General features: G+C 41.1%; 1 protein-coding gene across 3 annotated transcripts in view; it reads left to right on the top strand.

The window, feature by feature from the left end:
- The window catches only part of Dock10 (dedicator of cytokinesis 10), a 258,799-nt gene that overhangs the window by 35,150 nt on the left and 211,385 nt on the right, over positions 1 to 12,264 (top strand). The window lies entirely within an intron of this gene.

Here is a 12,264-nt window from a genome sequence, read left to right as displayed (position 1 = left end):
CTTTCTAAGGCTGTTTGCTTCTGAAGCTTGAGCCTCTCATCTTTAAAGAACTTATTATCTTCACTTTTCTACCCCATAACAGTTATCCAACACACATGGCCAACAGCAAATAGCTTCTTAGATACCACATCTAAACCTCTGGCCCTCTATAGCCATGATGGTCCAAAAGTTCTCTATCCTTCTTAGAATTCAAATGTTGCAATCTTAACACCAAAGCAGTGAAACCAGGATGAGCGAGGGAATAAGAGTCCAATTGTTAGAGGGCAGCAGAGCCCTTATCAATGGACTCAAGCCTGAGGCAGCTGTTTCCAGCAAATGAGAACTTGGATGTTAACATGTGTAACCTAGAAGGCAGATCCCTCTTCTGACTCTAAATCTACCAGTGACTTGGTCCAGAACTTCTCTACCCATTCAAAATATAAACAATCAGTTTATATTGAGTATGACACCCTGTTTGTGATAGCTATGACAATTGAAATAAAATGAAATATTATCTCTGCACAGTTCAGTGATTAAAACTCAGAAGATAACTCCAGTGCCCATAAAAGTCCTCATCTGCCTGTTGTTTACATGAAAAAGCATTAAACTATTTTCAGTAGGCTAGCTCTCTAACTAGCACATTTTGAAGCAAATGAACACAGTTGCTAGTGGTTGGCTTTTCTCCTTAGTAATAGCTTGAATTATCTATGCCTTTCTCAGAGAGGAAGGCATAGAGGCACTAGCTGGCACATCTCAGTCCCTTTATCCAGCCCTGCTAATGACATGGACATCCTTGAGACACTGTGAACATGTTAAAATTCTCTTGGCCTTGTGATAAGTGTGGCGCTATAGCTTTCCATGAAACAAGAACCGGAAATGCTCAGAACGATACAGTCGCTTCTTCCAGTTTTGAAGTGTTCTCCTTGAAGTTTTCCATGAAGGACTTTGATAATAATTATGATTCTCCAAGGATTGTTCTGAACAAAGCATTTATTTCTAGATGCTAGGAGAACTTTAACATTCATGAATCTTCCTTTGAGTTTTTAAATGCCAGCAAGAGATGATTAAAAAATGCATCAATGAAACTGAAGTCAGTTTTCTATGATGTGCAAAACTTGTGTGTGTGTGTGTGTGTGTGTGTGTGTGTGTGTGTGTGTGTGTGTGAGAGAGAGAGAGAGAGAGAGAGAGAGAGAGAGAGAGAGAGAGTGTGTTTGTGTGTGTGAGAGAGAGGGGCAAGGGGGAGATGGAGAGAGAGAGAGAAAAAAAGAAATGGATGATTTCAATGCTGTTTTACAGCTGATAAGACATAGCTCTTGTGGCTTCAAAAGGCTCATCATAAGTCTTCCTTAGAGACACTGTGTTTTTGTACAAAAGGTGTATAAAATTGAAGTCACATTCTTTTTGCCTTGACAATCCTCTTTGTTTCTATCTCAAGGTCACTTGTGAGTCTAACAGTAATTGCTTTAGTGCCATGTGACATCAGACAGGATGCAGTCTGAGGATGATCCAAGGGATGCTGTGATACTGCACACAATAATGCTCTCAACCCATGCTGAGCTTGTCTGAGCATTTGCTACGCAGTGCAATACAGTTTAGTGTCCACTGTTGGGTTCCATAAAGTTGCAATTCTCAGTTGGGAAGCTGGGAAAGGCTGCTTCTTGAGATTTAAAATTTTCTTTATCAAAGTTATTGTCAGCAAATCATACAACGCTCTAAAGAATCCATCAAAATTAATGAAGATATATATATGAATAGTATTACCTCAGGAAAGAATAATTTTACATACACACACACACACATATATACATATATACTCATATATATGCTATACATACACACACACACACACACACACACACATTGTTTTTACCAATGTATATGAGGGCAAGGGAAGCTATCTGTTTCCCAGTGCATATTACACTATTTTCAGGACCTAGAATAGCATCTAACAGCACAGTAAATACTAACTCAAGAGAAGAAAGAGAGAGACAACAGGGAAGGAAAGCTGATATGCTAATGTCACAAAGCAGAGTATCATTCACTGTAGTAGCATTGTGAATGCCATCCTAGAGAAGATCCTCACAGGAAGTTTAGTTCTATGAGAATTCAAGAACAATGCTTTGTAGGGGAAAATGCATCTAAGAACTCCCACTACCCTTTTTCTATATAAAATCATTTACTGGGGATGCCAGCACACCTTTGTTGATGTTGACTGTTGGTAGTAGACACTTTGGGGTTAAAAATAAATGACAATGATGAAGGGGAATGTGGGATCTATAGATGAATTTTTTTGGATGCTTGCCAACAAGGGAAAGCCAAAGAGTGTCACAGACATTTCAAGGTTAAAGGAGATGTTATTTGTTTATTCAGTATGTGGAAGACAATTTATTGTGCTACTTATTAGAAAAAGCCAGCAGAGGGGAGGATGGAGATTGACAGAGTATGACCCTGGAAGACAAGAGTTCACAGAAATGAGCAAGAACTTCCCTCCCATCAGAAAGGAGAATGTGGGGTAGATCTATGCAAATATTTTAAGAGAACATCAAGCATACAAATAACACCAGAACGTTGAGCCAAGAAATCCCAGATGCTTCTGAGACATCTTGGTGATATGCCTTTGCTACTCACTCATTTGTTTTCATTCAGCTGTTAAGTATTGACTCACACACCAGCAACAGAGGCAATTTTTTAAAAGAAGCATATGAAAATAAACCTTATAGTATGTAAACTTCTAACTGGGAATGGGAACGGGGTTGCCACTTGTCCAGTCCCCTTCATTTTGTTCCTGGAAAGTAATAGCTACAAGAAAGAGGTGATGTTAAGAAGGGAAATATTTGAAACATGGGAGCCTCTGTACGGGCCCCTGGGAAATCTGACCGTGTAGAGGAATTTTGCAGCTTTAGAAACGGACACAAGAAAAAAACCCACAGAGAAAAGGCAGCCAGAGCCTTGGTTCTCTGCTTGGCAGAGTGTGTCCCTATCTCCATGAGCACATACCTACCTTCCGCTCCCTTTCCATTTGGTTTCCTTACTCTATTTCAGCCACTTGTTTTCCCTCTCAGAGTCAATCCTCAAATCTAGCATCCTCTGGCTATGGGCCCTATTATTCAGAAGCCAAAGTCTCCTTGAGTTTCATTTTCGACTGTCTTTCACCTTATGGCTTTGAAATCTCTCACTGGACATTTTGGCTAGAATGTCTGGCTAACAAGCCACTGGCATATGCCTGTTTCTGCTCCAAAACACTGGGTATCTACTTCTGGAACTAGAAGGAGAGCTACAGGAAATGGGTGAAAGAGTGCTTGTATCTCTTATACAGACAGACAGACAGGAAGAGCTTGACTGCTAACACTGGACATGAGCCAACAACCTCTTCCCTGGAAGCTTTCAACAGACATTACCAGAAAGGTCTATTTGCCAAACTGTGCTAACATAGAACTGGTTGTAGGTGTATTTTAGCGAGCTTTCCCATCTTCAATTTATAGCTCTCTGTTTAATTTTCAAAATATCGTACTAGACATGGTGGCACATGCTTTGAATATCAGCCACCAGGAAACAGAAGCAGGTAGACCTCTGAGTTCAAGGACAATGTGGTCTACATCATTGAGTTTCAGGCTAGTAGTAGCTACATAGTGAGACCATGTCTAAAAATAAATTACATACATTGAATGAACTTCACAATGATGTAGCACATTGCTACTGATATTGAGAGTTGTGTAGTAATCCAAGAATAGTAACAGCCAGCCACAGTATGCTCCTGACTGTCTTTACATCTCTCTGTTGGATGGCAACCAGACTCTGAGTAAGGTTCAGTTAAGCTAATTGGCAAAGTGTGTTAGGATTGTATCTTGATCATATACATATTTCTAAAAAACTAAGAACATATGCTACTTGACTCGGGAAATGTTTTATGCATTCTTGTTTAAGGGATTTTCAAGGTAGAAGTAATACTAGCCTGGTGGCCATATGTCCACTCCCCTCCCATTACTAAGAAGTCACAGAGAAAAGTTCCACTTGAACTGTGGCTTTGCCATCTGGCAGCTTGGCGCTATGTCTTTCTAACAGGAAGACAGAAAAGCCATAGGGGAGGGTGGTGGGAGACAGATACATTCCATACTCAAATCTTAAGTTCCCCTTTTGAAAAATAAGCCTTTTTTCCCCCTGTTTGTTCACCTCTGCACTTGAATAGAAAACAGGATAATGACACTTTGCCTAAAGGGTAAACACAAACAGCGTGCATTCTTCTCTTCTGAAATGTTGGAAGCCAGAGTTCTCCCCACCCACTACCGGACATTTTTGCTTTTCCATGACTGCTAGAGCCCTTGGCTATGGCGGGCACACTGGACTCAATTGGCTGTGTAACGGGAGACTATGGAGCTTCCTCAGTGAGCTCACAAACAATAAGATTCATTTCCCTGGGCTTTTCCTCTCCCAGTCATCAGGTTCAATTATCTCATTTGAGAAATATCCTTATCTCTGTTCTCCCACCACATCAGGCAAGAGTGAAGGCCATAATGTCTCTTTGAAAACAGTACTGGCTTCACATGTCAGCAGAATAAACCATAATGTTAAGAGGAGGAGGGGGAGGAGGAGGGGAGGGGGAGGAGGAGGGGAGGGGGAGGGAGAGGAGAAGGGGGAGGGGGAGGGGGAGGGAGAGGGAGAGGGAGAGGGAGAGGGAGAGGGAGAGGGAGAGGGAGAGGGAGAAGAGGGAGGAGGAGGAGGAGGAGGAGGAGGAGAAGGAGAAGGAGAAGGAGAAGGAGAAGGAGAAGGAGAAGGAGAAGGAGAAGGAGAAGGAGAAGAAGAAGAAAAGAAAGCTGCTAAGATTTAGGTTTTAAAAAGAAGGTGACCATTATCCTATGACTACCTCCAATCTCTGCCACCATCTTTGGTTAAAACTTGGCACCTTTCAAATGATTTTTATCTGAGGGTATGTTCAAAGCCTGGGTCTGGTAAATAGCAAAGCTCAGATGTGCTCAATTTTCCAGCCTCCTTCTAAGCTTCCTAACTGATTTGAGAGAACATTCATCAGTGACTTTGAAGACTGTCATCTTTAAGTTTGAATAGCAACCCGTGATTATCACAAACTAAATTTCATCTGGGATGTTCAGGACATGGGTGGTAAACTCCTGCCATGACTCAAATGTGAAAGTAAGCAAGAGAAGTAAAGCAGGGCAAATGCTGAAAGGAGTTAGTCACTGACTTATCGCATGCCGGCCTAGACTAGTTTTCCCATAGCTAACTTTTGAAAATAGCTCAGTTTACTCAGTTTAATCCCCTAACTTTTCATTGTGAATCACAGAAAGTACTTATCAAAGTAAAATTTCCTTCTAAATGTCTCAGAGATCTCTCTGGCCCTACACTATGGCTACTGAACATCTTCTGATTTTTCCTGGTACATCAGTGTCATTGTGAACTCCCCTTTACATGCAGAGCTTAATACTGTGTCATTCACACAGACTTTTATTCTGTTTACAGTTTATAACCTAGATGAATTCCAGACACTACAGCTTTGATTTTTTTTTTTAATCTTTTAATTTTTGTTGAGTTGGCTACCACTGGTCCTTTCCTTTGTGATGGATCATCAGTTCCTTTGTAGATATTTCATATTTTAAGTTAGCCTCAGTCTTGGATTTAGCCCACTTCACTGGTGAGGTAGAACAAGTTGCACTGTCCACTCTATCTTTCTTGACTTTGTATCTTTTTTTCTAAAATATTTATTTTATGTATATGAGTACACTATAGCTGTCTTCAGACACACCAGAAGAGGGCATTACAGATCCATTACAGATGGTTATGAGCCACCATGTGGTAACTGGGAACTGAACTCTGGATCTCTGGAAGAGTAGTCAGTGCTCTTCACTGATGAGCCATTGCTCCAACCCTTGACTTTGTATCTTATTGTCTTTGTACTTCGACTTGGAAGATCATTACTCATTGGTACTTACATTTGGTTGCTTAGGAGACTGTGGTAACAATAAACATAGTTGCATTAACCGGAGTGGCAAAAGGAGAGCTAACCATATTTCTGCCAGTGTTATTCACTGTCTTTGTTACAACTCTACTGCCTAGTTGAAGAAAACTGAAGTCATATTCCTGACAATAAAACCAGGATTCAAAGTCAGGTCTATTTTACTTCAAAGTTCCTATTTAATACTTTGAGCCACTTTCTATTTTTCTACACCGGAATAATGCATCTTGGTGTCTCCTATCAGGAGCACAGCCAAAGTCCTGGTTATCAGTAGGCTGGCTTCATGGCAGGACTTATCATAGTCCTTAGGAGTTAGGTATGCTTGTCTTCAACAGGAATATACTTCCACTTCTAACTGACCGTTCTACGTTCATATTTGATCAGGACCTTAGTTGGAGTTGTTTTATTTCTAACCAAAAGTTACTGCTAGTTCAGTTGAGCAGACTTCTGCAGAGTCACACGTAATATAGTAATGACAGTGTGAGAACCAACCCCCTAAACTGCTCCCATACACTTTGTAAAATTAAGCATGAGCCATCTCTTTCTAGCGCTGCAGAAATTGTGCCTGTTCCTTCCCGGGACTTGGATGTAATTAGAGTAGTTGAAGTTGCAAAATGAGAAACCTCAAGCTATCCAAGCATTGTTATCATACTTCACATTTGTTTACTTGTAGGAAATGACTACATATGTTTCTGGAACTTGTGACCCATTACTATGGCAACTAGCTTCAAAACACAGGGGAGGCATATCTAAAATCCTTCTTTCCCCATCATCCAGGGAACATTATGTGACTGTAGACAAGAAAAGGCAGGTAGGAAAAAAAATTGTGGAGGAGGTGAGGAGAAAACAGGCAATAGCAGGAAATCTTTAAGTCTTGTTTTTTTTTCAGTGATGATGAGATAGATAAACAGAATACATCCTCTGCATCTGATACTAGGATGAGCCCATGACATGTGTGCTGGGTCCTCCAGAGGACTCATGCTTTAATAGACAAGAAAACAAGCTTTAAATCTTTGCTTAGGCTGAGAAAGGCAGTAAATGACTCAATAGGAGTGTAAATTTGGACAGCCAACTTCCTGATTTTTTTTTTTTTTTTTTTTTTTTGCCTAACTGCTATACCATTAAGAAGAAGAAAGATTTACTGTGTTCAGTGCAACATAAGCAATGTAATACATGATATTAATGGAACATTTAAATTACCCATGCACTCAGCAGGAAGCTCACTTAGAGAGTATGAAGGATTATTCCTTGATGCATCTAAATGTACCAACAAAAGAAGAACTGGCTTTTGTGCCATGCCAATGCCAAGGGGAAGAAAATGAAGATAAGGGGAGCTTGGCAACTACACCTGTGTTCTAAAGACAATAGAAGCACATGCTTGCTCCCAATGTGATTAATTGTACAATTCAGTCAGCATTCAGGAAAATCTCTGGTAAGAAGGGGTCCACTATAATTAAGGGAAAATGAAAAGAAAGAAAGAAAGAGAGAGAGAGAGAGAGAGAGAGAGAGGGAGAGGGAGAAAGAGAGAGAGAGAGAGAGAGAGAGAGAGAGAGAGAGAGAGAGAGAGAGAGAGAGAGAAAGGGAAGAACTCTTCAAATAAAACTATAGAAAAAAACAGGCCCTAGGTTACTACTGAAGTTTGTGCATTTTCTAAGTCCTTGAGTTGAAGTAGGCATGGGAGAGGCAAGTTGATGCCTTAAGGAGAATCACATTTGGTACTCACAGTTTCCACTGTTCAGCTAAAAATGCCCGGATGCCTTCCTAGACATTCAATTCAGATTCTGTGTGAAAGGACTTACCTCATGGAGATAGACATAGATGAAAATCCTTCATAATCCCCACCCTGGAAAACAGTCAAATCCTGTGAATTGGCTTTACTTGACTTGGAACTAAAATCTATTTTCTTCTATCCTTTGAGTATGCTACTCCTTTGGGTTAATTTTGCTTGGAAAAAGCTGAGCCTCTAATAACTAGAACAAGAAGCCCAGTGGAGTAAGAGCCTGATGATGGTGGTGGAGAGAGTGGTACCGGTGACGATGTTATCTTTATGTTTCTACTGATTGATGTGTTCATCAAACAAAACTTCATTTTGTTCCCCTGTTAAAGATCTGCTATAGCTTAAATAAGCAGATGAGTTTTCTGGCTCTCTGCCTTAGTCCCTAGGACTTCCCATAATTTTCCTATCACAAAATCAGTAGAGTACACCACATAGGGGTGGACGGACAGGGACACAAAGTCTGAGAGAAACTTGAGCTCAGTTAACATATATGTTGTCATAGTTAGGGTTCCCATTGCTGTGAAGAGACACCATGACCAAGGCAACTCTTATAAGGACAGCATCTAATTGGGGCTGGCTTGCAGGTGTAGAGGTTCCATCCCTTATCAAGGTGGGAGCATGGCAGCATCCAGGCAGGCCTAATGCAGGAGGATCTGAGAGTTCTTCATCTTCATCTAAAGGCCACTAGGAGAAGTCTGGCTCCCATGTGGTTAGGAGGAGTCTCTTATTGCCCATCCCCACAGTGACACACTTCCTCCAGCCAGGCCACACTTACTCCAACAAGGGCATACCTCCTAATAGTGCCACTCCCTGGGCCAAGCATATTCAAACCACTACATATGGCATCATATATGTCAGATTGATTGTCATTATCTCTGAAGACAAGTAACTGACGCCTTACATAGTTAGGACATGAGCAACTTGATAACTGAATTCCCAGTATCTCCATTCTGGAGATATTTTGCTGTTTTCCATCTTCTCAGTTCAGTGGGATCAACAAGGATCAGTTTTCATAATTCAGTGATGTGCAGATTCTCCTCTGCCAAAGAAGCCCAACTTCCTCTTCTCATGAGTTCCTTCTGCACTACTCTAAGCCATCTTCACCTGGTATAGGGGAGGAAGAAGGTGACAAATGTGCTTTTTCTGCTTCAGAGTTCTGGGCCTGCAGACTCTACTTACAGGGAAGCTGAGCTCTGCTGGCCCAAGGACACATCACACACACACACACACACACACACACACACACACAGAGAGAGAGAGAGAGAGAGAGAGAGAGAGAGAGAGAGAGAGAGAGAGAGAGTCTTAGACATAAAAATTACTGTTTCAGCTCTAGAGACTGGAAATTCAAATTTCCTTCTCATCTATGTAGCTGCCTTCCTTTTGTGTCTTCTGTGGCCCCTTTACTATGTGTACATAAAGACAGAAAAAGAGAAACCTCATTGTCTCTTCCTATTGTAAAGGCATCTGTCTTAATGAATTAGGGTTTCACTATAATGATCTCACTTAACCTGTAACCTCTCTCTCTCTCTAAATGGTAAAATGCTCTCTCTCTTGAAATGTGGTCACGAGGTGGAAAGTCCAAAGGCATCATGGGAATTTTTTGTTACTACAGTTCAGTCCAACAACAGAAATCTGAGCACCCCTATGGATTTCTCATTTATGAGAAAGGTCTACTCAGAACTTACTACAGTCTTGAAATGGTGACCTCAAACTAACATTGAGGAACACAATGTAGGACATGCCACCAGGATGTCCATAAAACACAAAAGCACATCTCTGTTCCTACCACAACATTTTCAGTGATCAGTCCTGGTTTTGTAGTACATGGACATCCTATAGAGATGGCAGAAGGCCCCCACACCCCAGGTACAGGTCAACATTCCCTCTCAGGAGCCATAGAAGCAACAAATGTTTGTGGAGGCAAAGAACTCAGGCTTTACCCTCATCCTGTCCAACTACAATCCAATCCAGGATGGTCAGGATAGATTTAGATACAAGGCAAGACAGATGAGCTATATAGATTTAAACATACAACTCTTACATAATTTAACAAAGCTGGAAAGCTAGAATACTTTCAGTTGACATTATTTATTTAAATTAAATGTGTTTCCTTTCCCATTAAAGCAAACAAGACCTTTGGATATACTACCCTAGTGGTAGAAATAGCTGCCCTACACTTAAGGAACTTTTAAGCCAAAAAATCTTAGACAGCAGCTACTCTAAAACTCCCTTCACTTAGCAGGTTGAGCCAATGAGCAGCCAATGAGGAGTCTTCTGAGTCAAGAGCGGGTACCCTTTTGGTGTAGCAGACTATTTGGGAAATGATTTCTTATCCCTGTCCCTTAATTCCTCCCCACCCTTCCTCCTCTTCCCCCTCCTCCACTTCATCCTCCTTATTTATCTTTGCCCATCCTCATTTTACCTCTTACAGCATCTTTCTGCCTAATATACTGAACCCTAACAATTGCATCTTCTTCTGTCTTCCTTTTGTTTCTGTTGGAAGGAAGGTTAATTCAAATCTGTATAGCGTGTTTTTCTCAAGCCTTTTTCCCCCCTACTTTGCATTGATTTAAGATTTTGTAAATGCTGGGTGAATTGATACACAGTATGTACTTAACAACTCGAATTCTTGTTCCCAAACCTTGGAAGGCTTAATAATACACATTGTTAGTGGCAATATCCCTTCGTATTTGAAAATGAAGTTAAAAATATCACCTATTGAGTTTACATTTAGTCAGTGTCTAATGAAATCATGTCCACTTAGGAGAAAGTTGTAGATGAAAGTGAAGGAAAGTCTCCATAAGTTATTTACAGGTTGGGTTGTCTTTGAAGCCAAATTAATGATTTACGTGAAAAGCAAGCAGACTCAGGACAGAGGTGGACAGCTCATTGTTAAATATTTCATTTCTGCCCATGGCTGTGCCATGTTGATATAAGGGAAAGCTTTTTTGAACAGATTTCTGTCTTCTTCCCTAATCAGACCCACACTTTACAGCCATATAAACCTTAGCTCTCACAACCTAGCCCCTTACCACTTTGCTGTTGAAGATGTTTGACTCTCACCTCCCATCTTGTTCTTTATCCAGTGGATAACTGTTTTATACTCTGGGTTTGAAAGGAAGTCATCCTTGGCCAGTCTCTTAAAATAGAGAGAGTCAGAAAGAAAGAGTGAGTGAAGGAGGAAGGAAGAAGGGGGAATGGTAGTGAGAGCCCCTCCCTAGCATTCCATCAATAATAGGGGCAGATTCTTCAGAGCCAGAGAGGATCGATGCAAACAGGCTTCTAATAGCTAGAAAGCATCCCGTGTATGTCCCTAAAGACTGTGCCATCTGCCAAAACATCAGACTACAAAAGCCACCCCAGAGTGTTAGTCAGTCTTAAAGAGAGGTCACTAGAAGGAAGTTCAGAAGCCAAAGTATGTCTTTGAGCCCCTGGCATCTGTGTAACTGAGCTAGGGGTCTTTCCCTCTCCATTTTCCAGCTAGAGCTGGAGGTGTGTCTGGTTAGCCATGTGCTCATGAGCAAGTGATTATAACCCATGTAAAGGACTGGAGAGAGTTCTGCTATGAGATAAGTGACTGGTGGTCAACCACATCCATCCATCCAGACCCTGGAAAGACATCCATATTTCGAAGAGTACGTACACAAACACAGACTCAAACGTGGCACTTGTTAGTCTGTTCAATAGACTTGCGCCAGATGAGCTAAGCTGTGGCCTCTTGTCAGTAAATGCCCCAGTCCTCTGGAGTGAAATGGTTTAGATTACAGCACAGTCATGGCCGACAGAGGTCCAGAGGAACTTAAGGGCTTGCCAGCACTGTCAGCATGTGTTCTTTTATTTTTTTTTATTTTTTCTTCTTTCTCTGGCAGCACTAAAATATGTTTTCTCAAAACAGAATGAGTTGAAAACTATTGGCAGGCAAAACTTCTTAAAAGAGAAGGGGGGAAGGAAGCATGTTTTATTTCTTTGGCAGATATACCAATTAAAACGGTACCGTGTTGTGACAGATTACTGAGTAATTAAGGCCTAATTGAGCATTTTTGCGATATGCTTCTGTGAAAGGGACATGACTGTGGCTAGGCCAGCCACACCTTACAAAAGAATAAGCCTTCCCTAAACTGCATACAGTAGCATGCTGTATACAAGGAGCCACAAAACTAAATAGAAGATTGTTTTGTTTTGATTTTTTATTATTTAAACCTCTGAGAGCTGAGCTGAAAAAATTAGGTTGGCAGGAAGATCCTAACATTGAAAATCCTCCCGGGATTTCATGCTTTCCTCGTTTGTAAGCAGAGTCCATTTTCCATGAGATATTTTTAGCTCGTGTATCCCCTGCTGCCCTATTCTCTTTCAGTATACCATTAGATCTTGAGGCCATTCCAGATGGATCACGTGATTTCTAAGTATCCCTCTTTAGTTGCCTCCTAAGTGACTAGTCTTCCAGAAGTCAGGGAATACTAGACACTCCACTACCAAAGATCGCTGTGTGTTTCTGCAAAGCTTTAGTTCTTACTGATAGGATGTTATAAAATGTTTTCCAGCT

The sequence above is a fragment of the Mus caroli genome, unplaced genomic scaffold, assembly GCF_978045245.1.
Source record: "Mus caroli unplaced genomic scaffold, Mus_caroli_1 scaffold_1, whole genome shotgun sequence".
Classification (NCBI taxonomy): Eukaryota; Metazoa; Chordata; class Mammalia; order Rodentia; family Muridae; genus Mus; species Mus caroli.
This window is presented reverse-complemented; position numbering and strand designations above follow the sequence as displayed.